Source organism: Sus scrofa, chromosome 10, assembly GCF_054392235.1.
Source record: "Sus scrofa isolate SSC_HxYL_T2T_F1_AM1 chromosome 10, Sscrofa_HxYL_maternal_Yorkshire_Landrace_v2.0, whole genome shotgun sequence".
Classification (NCBI taxonomy): domain Eukaryota; kingdom Metazoa; phylum Chordata; class Mammalia; order Artiodactyla; family Suidae; genus Sus; species Sus scrofa.
The window spans coordinates 23,368,922-23,386,832 of record NC_139392.1 but is presented as its reverse complement, the minus strand read 5'-3'; the positions used below and the strand labels follow the sequence as shown (position 1 = coordinate 23,386,832).

Here is a 17,911-nt window from a genome sequence, read left to right as displayed (position 1 = left end):
GAGCGTTGCAACTCCTGCTTTTCTGTCATGTCTATTGGCATGAAATACTTTTCCCCAGCCTTTCACTTTCAATCTATATGTATCTTTTGTCCTAAGGTGAGTTTCTTGTAGGCAGCATATTGAAGGTTTTTGCCGTTTTATCCACTCAGCCATTCTGTGTCTTTTGATTGGGGCATTCAGTCCATTGACATTTAAGGTGATAATTGATAGATGATTATTTATTGCCATTTGATCCTCGTGTTCCAGTTGATTCTATGGTTCTCCATTCTTCCTTTCTTTTTTTTTTTTTTTTTTTTTTTTTTTTTTTTTTTTTTTGGTTGGATGGTCTCCTGTTATTATCTGCTTGAGTGTTTTTTTTTTCATTTTTTGCAAATGCAATATTTGGTTTTGGCTTGTGGTTGCCCTGTTTTTTAAGTATGCTAACCCCTTCCCATAATTGTGTGTTTTAGCCTGATGGTCCTGTAAGTTCAAACACTTCATTATTATATTAAAATTAAGAAGAGAGACATACATACAAACAAAAAGGATTATTTACCTCCTAACATCCCTTGCCCACATTTTATGGTTTTGATGACTCTTTTATTTTTTTCTTTTTAATTTTATTTTGTTTGAAGCATGTTCATGATTAAATCTGTATGCTGGCTTATTTGAATGACTGCTCTCTGATTGTATCTTCCTCTGTCCTAGTTCTTCCTCTTCTTCTTCTTCTTTTTTTTTTTTTTTTTTCTTTTTTCTTCCCTTTCCTTCCTTTCTTTTGGTTTAGAGAAGCCCTTTCAATATTTCCTTTAACCTGGGTTTTGTGTTGCTGTATTCTTTAAGTTTTTGTTTGTTGGGAAAAATTTTTATTTCCCCTTCTATTTTAAATGATATTCTTGCTGGATAAAGTATTCTAGGTTGCATATTTTTTCCTTTGAGCACTTTAAATATCTCTTGCCATTCCCTCCTGGCCTGTAGTGTTTCTGTAGAGAAATCAGCTGATATTCTTATGGGGGTTCCCTTGTAGGTAACATTCTGTTTTTCTCTTGCTGCCTTTAGGATCCTCTCTTTATCACTAACTTTTGCCATTTTTATTATGATGTGTCTTGGTGTGGGTCTGTTTGGGTTCAGTTTGTTTGGGGCCCTCTGTGCTTCTTGTATCTTGAATCCAGTATCCTTTAGATTTGGGAAGTTTCCAGCGATAATTTCTTCAAATATATTTTCCATTCCCTTATCTTTTTCTACTCCTTCTGGAATTCCTATTATGCGTAGATTGGCTCGTTTTATATTATCCCATAGGTCTCTTATATTGCTTTCCAGTTTTTTGATTCGGTTTTCTGTCTGTTGACCAGATTGAGTGATTTCCATTATTCTATCTTCCATATCACTGATTCGTTCTTCTGCATTATTCATTCTGGTTTTTACTGCCCCTAGTTCAGTTTGCATCTCTGCAAATGAATGTTCTAGTTTTTCTTGGCTCCTCCTTATATTTTCTAGCTCCTTTCTGAGGGTATCTGCATTGCTGTTCATATCTTCTCTTAATTCCTTCAGTATTTTCACTATTTCTCTTTTGAACTCCAGGTCTGTCAGACTGCAGAGATCAGTTTCATTGTTGACTGTTTTAGGTGAGTTCTCCTGTTGGTTTGACTGGGGGTGGTTTCTCAGCTTCTTCATCTTGCTTGTTGTCTTCTTTCTCCTGAGGGAGTTGTACTCTCCGTTATCGGGTAGTGTTTGCCTTGTCACTGCCGTGGAATATTTCCTGAGGGCTGTCGTTGTTGGTCAATCTTTTTTTGAGGCAGTGTGGCTTTTCTGGAGTGTTGATGGGACTAACAGTGTTTCTTTGAAGCAAAGGAGGACTTCCTGAGGGCAGACAGGACTGGGAGGTCCACCCCACGATGGTAGCAGATTTCACTTGGTTCTCAGCACCCCCTGGGGTCTTGGGCGGGTAGCAGGGCCCTTGGAGACTCAAGAGGTTCCTCCCCAGGGCAGCCCGATTCAGAAAGACCGTCTGAGATCTTTTCCCGATTCCGCCAGGCTTGTTGCAGCTTTTCTGGGCTGCAGGGGGTCCTGCCTGGAGCTGGCAGTCCTATGCAGCTGGTCCACTAGGTCTCAGCACCCCTTGGGGTCTTGGGCGAGTAGCAGGGCCTTTGGAGACTCAAGAGGCTCCTCCCCAGAACAGCCCGATTCAGAAAGACCGTCTGAGATCTTTTCCCAATTCGGCCAGGCTTGTTGCAGCTTTTCTGGGCTGCAGGGGGTCCTGCCTGGAGCTGGCAGTCCTATGCAGCTGGTCCACTAGGTCTCAGCACCCCTTGGGGTCTTGGGCGGGTAGCAGGGCCCTTGGAGACTCAAGAGGCTCCTCCCCAGGGCAGCCCGATTCAGAAAGACCGTTTGAGATCTTTTCCTGATTCGGCCAGGCTTGTTGCAGCTTTTCTGGGCTGCAGGGGGTCCTGCCTGGAGCTGGCAGTCCTATGCAGCTGGTCCACTAGGTCTCAGCACCCCCTGGGGTCTTGGGCGGGTAGCAGGGCCCTTGGAGGCTCAAGAGGCTCCTCCCCAGGACAGCCCGACTCAGAAAGACCGTCTGAGATCTTTTCCCGATTCCGCCAGGCTTGTTGCAGCTTTTCTGGGCTGCAGGGGGTCCTGCCTGGAGCTGGCAGTCCTATGCAGCTGGTCCACTAGGTCTCAGCACCCCTTGGGGTCTTGGGTGGGTAGCAGGGCCCTTGGAGACTCAAGAGGCTCCTCCCCAGGGCAGCCCGATTCAGAAAGACCGTTTGAGATCTTTTCCCGATTCGGCCAGGCTTGTTGCAGCTTTTCTGGGCTGCAGGGGGTCCTGCCTGGAGCTGGCAGTCCTATGCAGCTGGTCCACTAGGTCTCAGCACCCCCTGGGGTCTTGGGCGGGTAGCAGGGCCCTTGGAGGCTCAAGAGGCTCCTCCCCAGGGCAGCCCGATTCAGAAAGACCGTCTGAGATCTTTTCCCGATTCCGCCAGGCTTGTTGCAGCTTTTCTGGGCTGCAGGGGGTCCTGCCTGGAGCTGGCAGTCCTATGCAGCTGGTCCACTAGGTCTCAGCACCCCTTGGGGTCTTGGGCGGGTAGCAGGGCCCTTGGAGACTCAAGAGGCTCCTCCCCAGGACAGCCCGACTCAGAAAGACCGTCTGAGATCTTTTCCCGATTCGGCCAGGCTTGTTGCAGCTTTTCTGGGCTGCAGGGGGTCCTGCCTGGAGCTGGCAGTCCTATGCAGCTGGTCCCCTAGGTCTTAGCACCCCCTGGGGTCTTGGGCGTGTAGCAAGGCCCTTGGAGACTCAAGAGGCTCCTCCCCGGGGGAGCCCGTCTCAGAAAAACCGTCGGAGAATTAGGTCGATCTATTCACGGCCTGGCTAGGCTTGTTCTAGCTTTTCTGGGCTGCAGGCCTTTTCTAGGGGGCTGGTGGTGTTTGGTGCTGCTCTGTGGAAGTGTAGCCCCTCCAAAGGGCAAGCAGGCCTGTGCAGGGAGAGCCCCTGCGGTGGTAGGCTTCAGGCAATTGTTGAGGCCAGCCCTCCTGGATGGCAGGCAGCCCCAGGTTTGGCGAGAGCGTAGGGGGTGGCGGGGGTGGGGGGAGGGAATGCACTGGGAAGCACAGCTTTCTGCTAGCTAGCGGGCCTGTAAGCTTGCTGTGGCGTGGGGGGTATTCTATGGGGACCCACCCCTTCTTCTCTCCCCTCCCCAGCACGGGCGCAGACCAGGCTCTTCTCCCAGGTTCCCTCTGAGGCGGCTTTCCACTTCCCCGCCCCTAGAGTATTGCTCCCTTCCTCTGCGACAGCTTTGTTTTCTAGTCTCCCAGGCAGTCTCTGCCCCGTCAAATGGTTTAGAGACCTCCCAAGCAGTTTCCGCTCTTCCCCGCCCCCCTAGCCCGGGGACTAATCTCTGGAGCCGAGGTCTCGGTGCCCAGCCCCCACCCAGGCGGCGCCCCCCGGCCCTTTCTTGGGGACTAACCTTCGGAGGCGAGGTCTCGGTGCCCAGCCCCAACCCAGGCGTCCCCCGGCCCCCTCTCGGGGACCAACCTTCAGAGCTGAGGTCTTGGTGCCCAGCCCCCACCCAGGCGTCCCCCGGCCCTTTCCCGGGGACTAACCTCTGGAGCCGAGGATTCGGTGCCCAGCCCCCACCCAGGCGTCTCAATTTTTGGTGACTGTGCCCGTAGTTCAGATGGTCCGTTGGGTTCTTGATCGTTTTTCCGTACTCCGACTTACTGCTACACTCTTCTCTGCATCTGGAGATTCCTCCGGTTCGTTTGATCTTTCCCCCGGTAGGAGACTTTCCAGGGTGCGGGATCCCTTTCTCCTCCGCAGTTCCCTTTCGGGAGCGCCCGTCCCGCTCGGATTCACCTTCTCTCACTCTCCTCTTTTCTCCCGTTCTGCCCAATAATGTCACGAACTTCTTGCCGTTATTGGAGTTTAGGTTCCTCTGCCAGCGATTGGTTGTTGTTCTGTGCGAGTCATTTCTTCTGTAGATGTGCTTTTTTTGTTGTGTTTGTGGGAGAGGGCGAGCGTGTCCCCCTACTCCTCCGCCATCTTGTCCTCCCGCCCCGACAGTTCTATTTTTAATTTTTTAAGGAACCGCCTGATGTTTTCCGTAGTGGCCACAGCAATTTTCATTCCCACCAGCAGTGCACGAGAATTCTTGTTTCTCCACATCCTTGACTGTTATTTGGTATTTATTGTCTTTTTTTTTTCTTTTTATGGCCACACCTGCAACATATGCAAGTTCCCAGGCCAGGGATTGAATCTGAGCTGCAGCTGCAGCAACGCTGGATCCTTTAACCCACTGCAGTGGGCCAGGGATCAAACCCGTAGCTCTGCAGAGATGCAAGCTGCTGCAGTTAGATTCTTAACCCACTGTGCCATGGCGGGAATTTCTCTTTGTGATCTTTTTGTGAAAGCCATGCTGACAGGTGTGAGGTGATATCTCATTGGCTCTGAATCTGCATTTCCCTGATGATTAGTAATAGTGAGCATCTTTTCACATGCCTGTTGGCCATGTGTATTCCTGCTTTGGAAAATGTCTGTTCAGGTCCTCTGCCCATGTTTTGATCAGATTGTTTGGGGTTTTTTTATATTTAATGGTATGTATTTATATATATGTGTGTGTATATATATTCATTCTTAGGATTTTCTCTGTCATTTGGGGGTCTATTTCTTTTGGTAAATTTTCTCTTGGGGAATACACTTTCCTGCTTCTTCCTATGTGTGCAAATTTTTATTTTTTTATTTTTTAAATTTTTATTTTTTTCTTTTCAGGGTCATACCTGTGGCACATGGAAGTTCCCAGGCTAAGGGTCCAATTAGAGCTGCAGCTGCCAGCCTACACCAGAGCCACAGCAACTTGGGATCCAAGCTGTGTCTGTGACCTACACCACAGTTCATGGCAACCCTGGATCCTTAACCCACTAGGCAAGGACGGGGATTGAACCTGCATCCTCATGCATACTTGTCGGGTTCTTCACCTGCTGAGCCATGATGGGCATGCCTATGTATGCCAAATATTGTAAATTTTATGTAGGCAATGTTGTATTTTGTTGCATTTCTTTAAAGAGTGTTGAATTTTGTCCTAGAATGCTGCCAGGTTAGTGGAATTAGTTAGACTCTTTTGAGGCTTCTTTTTAAGTGCTGTTGGAGCAGTTCCAGAGGCGTCTTCCATCTGGGGCTTGTCTGATTCCATTGCTGAGATAACACCCTTCTGAGGGCTTTACCCAGTGCCCTGTTGACTCAGGGTATTTAGACTCTGATTGATTAGGACGTATTCCCCACCCTCTAGAGCTCCAGAGGGTATTCCTGGGGGCACTTTCTTGGTTTTGTGCACCTTCCTCCCTCTGCGTGAAGCTCAGTACTCAGCCACAGACGGACAGGTCCTTCTGCTGATCTCGGGCAGAAACCTACTCTCGATCGGTTTGTTTAAAGGCACGAATGATCTGAAATTCCCAGGCGGTAGTCTTGACTTCCAAGGCGGTGTCATCATTTTGTGTACCTAGAGGACGCGTTACTTCTGCGCATCTGAATGTTCCTTAAAAATCAGAACCCACAGGAATAGGAGATACTTGTCACCTGCAACTTCTTGTCCAAGCCATGGAGGCTCCAACTAAGTTCCCAGCTTTCGCCACTGCCTCAGATGCTAGGACCAGGCTCTGCCCTTCAGGACAGTCCTGGAAAGGACAGTGATTCCTCAATGAAAGAAAAGCGTAGATGCTTGCTGAAGGCTTTCTGGGCAAGTGAACCACAAGATAAACCATTAAAAGGATTTGTCTCCACTCCCCTTACCAATTCACTTTAAAGAGTCAACCCTGGCTGGACTGTAAAGTTTTAGCCGTCAGTTTTTGTACAGCACATCATATAGCAGTACCTGCTGCAGGTAAGGCCTGAACTTTTCCTCTCCCAGTCAGTTAATAATTACCAAAAAGATTCAGAGTTCCCCTTGTGGCTCACCAGAAATGAATCTGACTAGTATCCATGAGGATGCAGGTTTGATCCCTGGCCTTGCTCAGTGAGTTAAGGGTCTGGCGTGGCTATGGCTGCGGTGTAGGCTGGCAGCTACAGCTCTGACTCGACCCCTAGCCTGGGAACCTCCATATGCTGCAAATGCCACCCTAAAAAGACCAAAAAAAAAAAAAATTCCCCCTGAGACAAAAATAGAAATTGAGGGAGGGGCAGGAGAGCAAAAGACAAAGGTAAATTGAAAATGACAGTCAGATGCTAATGCAATTTACTTGTGCTTTCAGAGGCCGCTCTGTCTGGACCCTCATATCTTGTTTCTACTTGAAAAATGGGATGCCTAATCCGTGGCTTCCTAGAGGTAGATAACGCCCAGTTTGCAATGGCCGTGGCCTTGTCTTGTTACCTAATGTTCCAAAACAGACTTCCATTCTCTGTCAGGAACAAATTAAGTCAAGAGCTATTTTTCAAAGTATGATTGTTATTGCTAAAAATATGTGGTTTTACTCTAAGGTTTTGGAATCCAGCTTTAGAAATTTTTGCCCCAGTGTCGGGCAAAAACATTGTAACTGGTCATAGACGCTTGAGTACAATTAAAACTTCTGCATTGTAAAGATCCTTGTGTTATATTTTTTGTTTTCATTTGTTCTGGGGCTCATTAAAAGTTTTCATCCTGGAGTTCCTAACATGACTCGGTGGGTTAAGGACCTGACACTGTCTCTGTGTGGATGTGAGTTCGACCCCTGGCCTCGCTCAGTGGGTTAAGGATCCAGCATGGCTGCAAGCTTTGGCGTAGGTTGCAGATGCTGCTCAGATCTGGCATTGCTGTGGCTGTGGTGTAGGCTGGAAGCTGTGGTCTGTTTCTACCCCTGACCCAGGAACTTCCACATGCTGCAGATGCAGCTGTAAAAAAGAAAAAAAAAGGTATTCATCCTTTCGGCAAATCCAATGAATGGATGGGAGCAGTACGCTTAAGTGTGGTGTATGTTGCTTCCAAAAATTGAAAGATATTTACCAAGCACTGTGTCTCTTTCTTTGAGGCAGACAGTGAAAAGGTATAGGAACTGCTTCTCTTTGGAGAGGACAGATAGACATGCTTAGTTCCACTGGATTCCCAGAAATTTCCTGGGAATGAGATAGGAGGGAAGGTGCAGGGCATAAGCTTTCTAAGAAAGACATAGTCGGGAGTTCCCGTCGTGGCGCAGTGGTTAACGAATCCGACTAGGAACCATGAGGTTGCGGGTTCGGTCCCTGCCCTTGCTCAGTGGGTTAACGATCCAGCGTTGCCGTGAGCTGTGGTGTAGGTTGCAGATGTGGCTCGGATCCCGCGTTGCTGTGGCTCTGGCGTAGGCCAGTGACTACAGCTCCGATTCAATCCCTAGCCTGGGAACCTACATATGCCGCGGGAGCGGCCCAAGAAATAGCAACAACAACAAAAAGACAAAAGACAAAAAAAAAAAAAAAAGAAAGAAAGACATAGCCATTGAGGACATAACCAAAACTGGTTAAAACCTACTAGGCCCAAGAGGGCAGAAGATTCAACTTCCAGGAGATCGTGAGCCTCAGTATGTGCTCACTGTCATCTAAATGACACACCCACAGGTCCCAGGACAGTTCCAAGGTGGACCACAGAAGGCCAGAAATTGGGCAGTGGCCCAGTTCCTGGAAATGCCCACGAATTCCCCCAAATACTTGGCATAATCCTTCCTACTTATTAGCCTATGAAATTACCCTGCCCATCAAAACTAACCAGCCCATACTTTGAGCCCTCTTACCTTCTGAGCCAGCCCATGCTCAGTGCATGGAGCGTGTCTCCCTGAATAAATCTGCTCTCACTTTGCTACGACGGCTCGCTCTCCAAGTCTTTCCTGCATGAAGCCAAGGACCCGCACTTGGCATCCTGTCGCAGGGACTCACCCAAGACCTGGGACGTGACCATCCATTTTCCTGCAACAAAATGGCCAGTCTCGGTGTTTTAGTGGGGCTGATATCCTACCCGTTGGCACACAAGTATTTTATCAAGGCATCATAGACAGCTGCCACTCCATGCTTTCTAAGCCCTATCAGCATGTTGCCATCAACGCGGGGGACCAGCATGGACTCCTGCACTGTGATCAGACAGTAAATATCTCTGCGGACTCACTAGGGGCCCAGGACCCATGGGTGGTCCCTACTCTGGGGCAGACAGTAAAGGCGTCCTGCTCTCTGGCCAGGTGAAAATAAACTGTTATAGTCCCCTGCTGTGGGCCGAGAAAAACTATCTACTGCCTTAGTAGCTGTGTACATGTGCCCATGGTATCAGTTTGTTCCAGGAAAAGGACACATCTATAGCAGTTGCTATATCAAGCCTCAGATTAATGAAAACAATTTTTTATGTATTATATAAAATATTTAACAGCAATAGAAATTTTAGGCAATTGGATACTTGTTTTTATTTCTTGACTTTTTTCCCCTCCAATGGACATATCCATTAATTTAAAAGTTTTCAGAGTAGGAGTTCCCATCATGGCTCAGTGGTTCACAAATCCGATGAGGAACCATGAAGTTGCGTGTTCGATCCCTGGCCCCGCTCAGTGGGTTAAGGATCCAGCATTGCCGAGAGCTATGGTGGAGGTCGCAGATGCAGCTCAGGTCTGGCATTGCTGTGGCTCTGGTGTAGGCCAGTGACTACAGCTCCAATTCGACCCCTAGCCTGGGAACCTCCATATGCCACGGGTGTGGCCCTAAAAAGACAACAACAACAACAAAAAAAGTTTTCAGAGTAAACTACATTTAATACAAATTAATAATAATTGAATTTAGGAGTTCCTGTTGTGGCTCAATGGGTTAAGAATCCGACATAGAGTCTGTGAGGATGTGGGTTCCATCCCTGGCCTCTCTCAGTGGGTTAAGAATTCAGCATTTCCCTGAGCTGCAGCGTAGCTCACAGATGGGGCTTGGATCTGGCATTGCTGTGGCTGTGGTGTAGCCTGGCAGCCGAAGCTCTGCTTCGACCCCTAGCCTGGAAACTTCCATATGCCATTGGTGCGGCCCTAAAAAGAAAAAAAAGTAATAATAATTGAATATAACATATAGACAATAAATGTAGTCTAGGGAACTTTTATGTCATCTGGTTCATATTCCTGTGTGACTCTGAAAGACTGCTATGAATGGCTGTTTTTCCTGTCTATCTTGAAATAACTCAATGTGTATAAAAAATGCAATCTCACAATATAAATTATCTTTTTTGCTTTTATTTTTTGATTTACTTTTTAGCATATAATTAAAAGTTGAAGTTATATCAAACAGGTAATAAACTATCAATTTGAAGAAATGCTGTAGTTTTAGGGCAGAAATGCTGTAGTTATGTGTTCAGTAACAAAAAGTCCGGTTGATGTCTATCTAGATCTTTAACATAATGCTGTTCCTTACAACAGAATGGATTTCCTCCTGTGAAGGATGAATGGTAGTCATTTACCTGTGCTTTTTTTAAAAAATGGAAATACACTTTAATCTGGGAATCTTTTTTGATTTAATCTGATTTATTCTACCATTTTCTATTAAAAGGACTTCTAAGTAGAGAGTTGGATTATTAAATAATAAACAATCTTTCATTTTCTCTGTTTCCAATTCCCTTGTTTTCAGTTACAACCCCTGGCCATAAAAATGCAAATTTAATATGTGATTTATATTCATTTAAAAATGTATTCACAGCAGCGTTAGGTGAAAACACAATTGTCTTTCGGCTAATGTCAAAATGTAAATCATGTCACTTATAAAATGAGTGTCTCTAATTTTTTTTAAAAGTATATGTGAACAAAGAGACTAACTCTGATGATCTGTCTTGAGATTGTGAAATTTGTAAACAAAAGCGCATGGGCTGAAAATTTAGATGAATCCAACACTATGCATAGAAACTCATAGCTTCAGTGAGTCCTTGGGCACATTTAAGATTGAGCTATTGGGAGTTCCCGTTGTGGCCCAGTGGTTAACGAATCTGACTAGGAACCATGAGGTTGCGGGTTCAGCCCCTGCCCTTGCTCAGTGGGTTAACGATCTGGCGTTGCCGTGAGCTGTGGTGTAGGTTGCAGATGTGGCTTGGATCCCATGTTGCTGTGGCTCTGGCGTAGGCCAGCGGCTACGGCTCTGATTGGACCCCTAGCCTGGGAACCTCCATATGCCACGGGAGCGGCCCAAGAAATAGCAAAAAAAAGACAAAAAAATTAAAAAAAAAAAAAAAAAAGATTGAGCTATTGCAAAGATACAAGTCATGACTAAGCAAACATTCGAACATACAGCTTTTATAAAAATGCCAGGAGTTCCCGTTGAGGCACAGTGGTTAACAAATCCGATTAAGAACCATGAGGTTGCCGGTTTGATTCCTGGCCTTACTCGGTGGGTTAAGGATCTGGCATCGCCATGAGCTGTGGTGTAGGTCGCAGACACGGCTCAATCCCACGTTGCTGTGGCTCTGGTGTAGGCCGGCGGCTACAGCTCTGATTGGACCCCTAGCCTGGGAACCTTCATATGCCACAGAAGCGGCCCAAGAAACGGCAAAAAGACAAAAAAAGAAAAAAAAATACGCCAAAGCTGTAGGCTTTGTCCATAATGGAGAGTCCTGTCAATAATATTCATCATGGCTGCACTAATTTAACAAGTATTTAGTAAACGCTTACTAGCTATGCCCCTGTGTTAATGCTGGTGATTCAAGGATGAAAAAGCCATAAACTCTGTTCCTGAACCCTGTTCCTTATCTACTTAGAGAAGCAAATAATTAATGCTTAGAATTCAACGTATAGCAGTAGAGACATCAAAAAGTTGATGGCCCTTAGAGGAGAGACACAGGTTTGCATGGAGAAGTTGCCAAAGGCTCCGTAGAGGATGTGGATTTGAGCAACAGAAGATAGAAACATCAGGTTGAACATACTCCATGGTGGTGCTTAGAGAGGTATTTGCAAAAGTTAGCGATGTGACCTGGTGAAGTGTATCCATCGTACTCTTGCTGCAGAACGAATCACCCAAAAGTCTGCGACCTAAAACAAAATCATTCACTATTAAAAGTCATGTGTCCGTAGAGACTGTCTGAATTTCCACAGAGAGGTAGTTATTTTATTCTGTATTCCACGTCGTCACCTTACGCCAGAGTTAGCTGTTTCTTCTTTTCTAGACAAGAGCTCAGTAAACTATGGTCCACAGGACAAATCTGATTTGCTGCCTATGTTTATAGATAACATTTTATTGGATCACAGCCATTTCCATTCTGTCACTTGTCTACTGCTGCTTGTACAACAGCACATTTGAGTGGTTGCCGCAGAGACCAAAGACTCTCAAAGCTTTTCTGCGAACCCTACTTTGGACCAGTGTTGTTCAAGAGAATGTTCTGTGATTATGGAGATGGGGCTTTAAAGCACTTGAAATGTGGTTACTGGAGTTCCCATCGTGGCGCAGTGGTTAACAAATCCGACTAGGAACCATGAGGTTGCGGGTTCGATCCCTGCCCTTGCTCAGTGGGTTAAGGATCCGGCATTGCCGTGGCTCTGGCGTAGGCTGGCAGCTACAGCTCCAATTGGACCCCTAGCCTGGGAACCTCCATATGCCGCGGGAGTGGCCCAAGAAATGGCAAAAAGACAAAAAAAAAAAAAAAAAAAAAAAAGTGGTTGCTGTGATGAGAAACTGAATATTAAATTTTATTTATTTATTGTCTTTTTAGGGCCACACCCGAGGCATATGGAGGGTCCCAGGCTAGGGGTCCAATCAGAGCTATCACTGCTGGCCACAGTCACAGCCACAGCCACAGCCACAGCAATGCAGGAGCCAAGCTGCGTCTGTGACCTACACCACAGCTCACTGCAACGCCAGATCCTTAACCCACTGAGCGAGGTTGGGGATAAAACCTGCAACCTCATCGTTCCTAGTCGGATTCGTTTCCGCTGCACCATGGCGGGAACTCCAATTTTTTTTTTTTTTTTTTTTTTAACATTCCAAGAGGAGGTGCAGCTTTGCCAAATCAAACCAAAGATGCAGTTACACTTTCCCAAGGCAGAGGTCTTCTTGTCCACATGTGTATAACTAAACAGCTTCACTCAAAGGACATCAGAAGAATGAAGTCAGCTTGGAGGCCGACTCTTTTTTTTTGTCCATTATTACAGGTGCTTTAATGGGCGAAAATTAGCTCCTTCTTCCACCCTAGAGAAGGGTGGACTGATAGAAGGGAGAAAAGAAGAAAAGAAAAAAAGTAAGACCGTAAAAGACAATGAAAAGGAAAGAAAGACAATTTTAAGTGATTTGCTAGGCAGGAGTCCTCTTGTGCTACAGGAGGTTAAGGCGCCCGAGTGGTTATTGCACTGGCTCTGTTCGCTGCTGAGACAGTGCCTGGCCGGGGAACTTCCACGGGCCGACGGAGTGGCAAAAAATTTTAAAAAAGCTCTGCTAGGTATATTTGTATATTTTCCCCCCATTTTGTGGATGTCCCCAGTGTGTCAACTCTGTCCTTCAGTGAGGATCCTTTGCGTCTCCCCCGTCCCCCACTTCCACTATTGCAAATAACTGCAGTTCTGCACAGCACCTTAGTGTCTTCCTGTAGGACTCACTAAGAGTGTGAACATTTTGGAGCTGGCTACAATTGCCACATTGAAAAAAAAAAGTCTATATTTTTGTTTTCTCCTGGTAAGTGGGAAGATTGGCCATAATGGCCTCCATGTCTACCAGAGAACCCCGAACGAATGGCAGTTGAGCAAGAGCTGCAGCCTTTAGGTGGGTCTGTGGAGCCCCGTTCACCCTTGTCCTTGTGTCCCCACTGGGAGACCTACCCAGGCTCTGCATTTGCCAGCCCTGCCTTGGCACGTGGCCAGGAAGCAGTGAGTTCTAAGTAAGTGATTATTTTCGGGATGAAAAGAGGGGAGAAAAGGATGCTTTCCCCTAGTTGTAGTTTGAAAAGCCAGGAGAAAGTGGGTAAATCTATAGAAGACTTAAATACAACTTGATTTTGAAAGGCAGGATTTTTTTTTTAATCGTTTGTGGGTTTTTTTTTTTTTTCTTTTCTTTTCTTTTTTTTTTTTTTTTACTGCACTTGCAGCATGCAGAAGTTCCCCGGCAAGGGATCAAGCCCGTGCTGCAGCAATGACAATGCCGAACCCATTGTGCCAATAGGAAACTCCAGAAGGCAGGCTGTTAATCAGTCGTAGGATATGGAAGCTATGATTCAGGCATCATGAAAGAGTTTACCCTGCGGCCAAGCTACTGCTGTGTCCAGGCTGAAAGGAGAATTTCTTCCCTGATATGGTTTGAGGAGTGGACAGAGCAGAATAGGACCCACTCACGAGCATAGAAGTAAAACTATGTAGCCGTAGTTGTTAGTTCAAACTCAGAAGTGCCTAGGGGTTCCTGAGGTGGTGGCTCAGCGGGGTAAGAACCGGACTAGTATCCATGAGGATGCAGGTTCGATCCCTGGCCTCACTCACTGGGTTAAGGATCTGGTGTTGCTGTGCCTAGGTGAGCTGCTGTAGCTCCGATTCGACCCCTAGCCCGAGAACTTCCATATGCTGTGGGTGCAGCCCTAAAAAGAAAAAAAAAAAAAACATCAGAAGCTGTTCTTTAAAAAGAAGAACGTTAATTTAGTTTATTTGAAAATGTGATTATTTTGGTGATGATGCAATTAAGTCAATGTGAAATTGAAGAAAGGAGGTGATGTAGGAAATAGTGCCTTTTCTCCCTACCTTGCTAACAGGCTGCATATAAAATTGTTGCTACATGTTAGGATCTTGGACCACATCGTTACCCACAGAGCAATGGCAGGGAGTTCCCGTCGTGGCACAGCGGTTAACGAACCCGACTAGGAACTATGAGGTCGCAGGTTCGGTCCCTGGCCTTGCTCAGTGGGTTAAGGATCCGGTGTTGCCATGAGCTGTGGTGTAGGTTGCAGACTCAGCTCGGATCCCATGTTGCTGTGGCTCTGGTGTAGGCTGGTGGCTACAGCTCTGATTTGATCCCTAGCCCGGGAACCTCCATATGCCACGGGAGCGGCCCTAGAAAAGGCAAAAAAACAAACAACAAAAAAAAGTTCCTGGGACAGGGGTCAAACCCGTGCCACAGCAGTGACCTGAGCCATAGCAGTGACATTGTTAGATCCTTAACCCCCTCGGCCTCTAGGAAATTCCAGGAGTGGGAATCTTAGGATGAGTCTGGAAAGGGAGTGCCGGAACGGGAGAGGGATGGGATCAAGACTCCAGCCGTGTGGCAGCAGAGCCGTCGGTGTTACTATGTGTAGCAGTCAGGCTCAGTCTGCCTTTGAGAAAAAAGGCCCTTCAGATAAAAGGAGGGGTCAGCCTCCTCGCATCGCCTTCAGGATGCGCCTCTGCAGCTGGGCTGAGGCCATGCTCTTCCCGGACGGTCTCCAGTCAGCAGCTGAGCACTGACTGGGGGTAAGGCCTCACCATTTCCGCCAGCCTGGGGCTCCTCTGACAAGGCCATGTCCCCAGGCGCCCCACTGGGTGGGCCAAGATTTGGGTGGACCTTCCTCTCTTTGTGAGGTTCTTTCTGCCAAAGTTCCTTTCACAGGTATCGGATCAGCATCACAGTCCAAAGGCTTTCCCTGCCCAGTTCTGCAGCCCCCTCTTTTTATTTTTCATTGAGAGCCAATAGACTGCTGGCTCTCCTACCGTCATGTCAGCATCTGCTTCCTGGAGGGCCCAACAGACACAGGAAGTACCAGTGGTTTGTAAAATCAGTGTTGCTAAGGTTACTCTTTATATATATATATATTTGTGTGTGTGTGTGTGTGTATACACAGACACATAGTTTTAAACATTTGCTGGGTAAATCTGATCAAATCCTATAAAATGTAAGAGATTAAATACATGCAAATGCTCTGAGAATTTTTTTCAGAATTAATCATATACTTCTGATCTTAACATTGCTTAGTTTCCTTTAATAAAAGAGAGTGTACGTATTTTTAGTTTTTTCACTCATTTCAGAATCTTTCTGAAACAGCATAGTGTTTTCTTCATATTACTTTTTTAACAGAATATGCTCAATACATTGATGATGTATTAAAAAGCATAGGAGATGGACCCCTGCTTCTCTATGAGGTTATAATGCTTACTGAAATAGAGGTTGTGTAGCTTTCAGGTTTCTGTTCTGCTGTCCTCTAGAATTCATGAGCCCAGCATCTCCAGAATTACAGTTGGGTTGGAATCCCTGGGACACTCGTTTACAGTTTTTTCCTCTCTTGTTATTATGTTTCCTATTTCTTTATTGAAAATCTTTGTTGTATTCTATCCCTGGCTCATTGATAGGTAGCTAAAGAATTGACCTGTAAAAATCACGAGATATCACCTCACCCTTGTTAGAGTGACTTTTATCAAAAAGGTAACAAGTGGTGACAGGATGTGGAGAAAAGGAAACCCTTGTGCCCACTTGATGGGATAGGAAATTGATGCAGCCACTATGGAAAACACTATGGAGATTCTGCAGAATAATGTAAAATAATAATGATCTAGCTGTCCCAGCTCTGGGTATTTTTCCGAAGAAAATAAAATCACTGTCTAAAAAGGATATCAGTACTCCACATTCATTGCAGCATTATTTAATTAATTAATTAATTTATTTGTTTATTTTTATTTTTTGCTTTTTTTTAGGGCCGCACCCATTGCATGTGGAAGTTCCCAGGCTAGGGGTCAAATCGGAGCTACAGCTACCAGCCTACACCACAGCCACAGCAACGCGGGATCCAAGCCGCGTCTGTGACCTACACCACAGCTCACGGCAATGCCGGATCCCCAACCCACCGAGCAAGGCCAGGGATCGAACCTGCAACCCCATAGATACTAGTTGGATTCGTTTCTGCCATTGCAGCATTATTTAAAATAGCCTGTATGTGGAAGCACTCTAAGTATCCATTGATATGTAGTATGTACGTACACACACACATACACACACACATGAATATTCCATAAAAAGGGAGGAATCGCCTCCATTTTCGACAGTACGGACGGACCTTGAGGGCTATGCTAAGTGAAATAAATCAGACAGATGAAGACAACTGCTGTATGATCTCACTTGTATGTGAAATCTAAAAAAAGAAAAAAAATTCAAACAGAAAAAAAGGTCAGATTTGTGGTTGCCAGAGGTGGGATGGGGTGGGGGGGCAGAACTGGAGGAACGTGGGCAGAAGGTGCAGACGTCCAGCTCTGCGGTGAACAAGCGCTGGAGATGCATGAGGGCTGCAGTCAGTGCTGCTGTCTGACACCCAGGGACGTTGTTAAGAGTACATCCTAAGAGGAGTTCCCTTCGTGGCTCAGTGGTTAACGAATCCGACTAGGTACCATGAGGTTGCGGGTTTGATCCCTGGCCTTGCTCAGTGGGTTGAGGATCCGGCGTTGCCGTGAGCTGTGGTGTAGGTTGCAGATGCGGCTTGGATCCCGAGTTGCTATGGCTCTGGCGTAGGCCAGTGGCTGCAGCTCCAACTGGACCCCTAGCCTGGGAACCTCCATATGCTGTGGGAGCGGCCCTAGAAAAGGCAAAAAGACCAAAAAAAAAAAAAAATACATCCTAAGTGTTCCCGTCAGAAGGAAAAACATTGCTTTCTCTTTTTTTTGCTTTTTCCCTTTATTGAATCTATGTAAGATGATGGATGCTAACTTAACTTACAGTGGTGATCATTTTACAAGATATGGAAGTCAAACCATTGTGGTGCCACTTAAGGGTCGACTATACCTCCATAAAACTGGGGAGGAAAAAGATATCCTCAAGTAAGTGTCATATTTTGTGTCAGCAGGGTGTTTTTTTTTAAAGTGTTCTGCCTGTGATTCTTCTCAGCACAGTATTTCACTCCGTTGACAAGTGGTGCGTGTGTAATACATTAAATGCCAAATCATACTTGCATTTCTTTGGTCTTCGAGTATGGTTTTTATGTGTGTGTGCATCTGTGTGTTTAACACTGTTTTGACTCACTTCAGGGGAGACTAGCTAAAAATAACGTGTATCCGTATCATCAGCAAGAAATGTGTCTGTTAAATCATTGGTCATTTATTGATGTGGTCATTGAATTAACCTACAAACGAGTATTGGTTTCCCAGGGTGTCCCTAACCCAGTACCACAACTAGATGGCTTATTTTCTCACCGTTCTGGAGGTTAGAAGTCCAAAATTTAGATGTCCACTGGGTGGGCTTCTTCTGAACCTGTCCATGCCTTCCTCCTAGCTTTTGCCTGAAAACCATGGCCCCGCTTGGCCTGTAGATGCATCAGTGCAATTTCTGCCTCTGTCGTCGCAGGGAGTTTTCCTCTGCATCTGAATCTTTTCTCTTCCTGGAAGGACTGTAGTCATATTAGATCAGGGTCCACTCAGATTGAGCCCAACCTGCTCTCAAGTTGATAACTTCTACAAAAATCCCATTTCCAAGCAAGATCGCCTTCACGGGGACCCAGGGTTGGGACTTCAGCACATCTTTTTGGAAGTCACAAGGCAGTCCCCAGATGTAAAACTGCATTTTTGTGATCAGGTT

At 46.2% G+C, this 17,911-nt stretch overlaps 1 protein-coding gene and 1 long non-coding RNA gene across 9 annotated transcripts in view; one reads left to right on the top strand and one right to left on the bottom strand.

Moving 5' to 3' along the window:
• The window catches only part of DENND1B (DENN domain containing 1B), a 326,057-nt gene that overhangs the window by 24,540 nt on the left and 283,606 nt on the right, over positions 1 to 17,911 (top strand). The window lies entirely within an intron of this gene.
• Positions 1,530 to 10,989, bottom strand: LOC146398865 (uncharacterized). Its single transcript, XR_014818250.1, has 2 exons — positions 10,869 to 10,989; positions 1,530 to 5,250 (listed from the first exon to the last, which is right to left on the bottom strand). It is a non-coding gene; the product is annotated as an uncharacterized LOC146398865 (long non-coding RNA).